The sequence below is a fragment of the Octopus bimaculoides genome, chromosome 25, assembly GCF_001194135.2.
Source record: "Octopus bimaculoides isolate UCB-OBI-ISO-001 chromosome 25, ASM119413v2, whole genome shotgun sequence".
Taxonomy (NCBI): Eukaryota; Metazoa; Mollusca; class Cephalopoda; order Octopoda; family Octopodidae; genus Octopus; species Octopus bimaculoides.
In genome coordinates this window covers 34,869,070-34,870,421 of record NC_069005.1, presented here as the reverse complement: position 1 = coordinate 34,870,421, position 1,352 = coordinate 34,869,070, and the positions used below count along the sequence as shown (strand labels likewise).

Below are 1,352 nucleotides of genomic sequence, written 5' to 3'. Positions count from 1 at the left end.
ACACTTTTGTATACTTATATATGTATATATATATATATATATACATACACACACACATATATACACACACATACACACACACACACATACACACACACAACATACGTTCATCCATTGATATCGCTATTAATGTTTTAGGTGGGCTGGAGACAATATAAACACGGATGCAAGTATGTATACATATGTAGATATATGTGTATGTATATATATGTGTATGAGTGTTTGTGTGTACGTACGTACGTATGTATATGTATATATGGGGAGGGTAATATATCTATGTGTGTGTGTCTATAAAAAGAGGAAGAAATAAATGCTTCTTATTTCCTTTATCGGTCTTTGTTTCAGCACGTTCTTGTGTGTGTGTGTGTGTGACAGAGAGAGACACACACAGAGATAGACAAAGTCTACATTTATGTGTGTGTGTATGTCTATATTTACAAAACACACATGCTTACATAAGCCTATACATGCGTAATATGTGCATATAAAGGTAGACATCCAAACTTACGTACACACGCACATACACACATACATACACACTCTCACGCATGTAAACAGACGCAGGCACACAAAATCAAGTACACACCCACACCTAAACACACACACACACACACACACACCCACACCTAAACACACACACACACACACAGCCAGCGGGGGATGTTTTTATGGATTTTAATTTCGTGGAAATAAAACTTTAAAACTTCGACATTTACAACAAGAATAACACGAAACTAACAAGAACATCTCTACAACATAACTCCACAACAGATATGTGTGTGTTACATATATATATGTAGATGTATATATACATATATATGCAAGTACATAAGTAGATAGACAGAGACAGACAGACATAGATAGATAGATAGATAGATAGATAGACAGATAGATAGATAGATAGACAGATAGATAGATAGATAGTATACAAATTGTCACAGGCGAGGTTGCGTGGTAAGAAGCTTATAGTTATGGGTTCAGTCGCACTGTGTGACACCTTGGGCAAGTGTCTTCGACTATAGCCTCGAACCGACCAAAGCCTTGTGACTGGATTTGGTAGACGGAAACTGGAAGAAGTGTGTGTGTGTTGGTATGTTTTGGTCTCCGTAACTTAGCTGTTCGACATAAGACACCGACAGAATAGGTATCAGACTTTAAAAAATAAGTATCGGGGTCGATTCATTCGACGAAACAAATTCTTCGAGGCGGTGCCCCAGTATGGTCGCAACATAATGACTGAAACAAGTAAAAGATTACACACACACACACACATTTGTATCTATAGCTATAGATACAAATGTGTGTGTACATGTATAGACATATGTAAATATTTACACCCCCCCCCCTGATGT

At 37.1% G+C, this 1,352-nt stretch overlaps 1 protein-coding gene across 2 annotated transcripts in view; it reads left to right on the top strand.

The window, feature by feature from the left end:
* LOC106869064 (serine-rich adhesin for platelets) overlaps positions 1-1,352 on the top strand; it is a 46,311-nt gene that overhangs the window by 1,285 nt on the left and 43,674 nt on the right. The window lies entirely within an intron of this gene.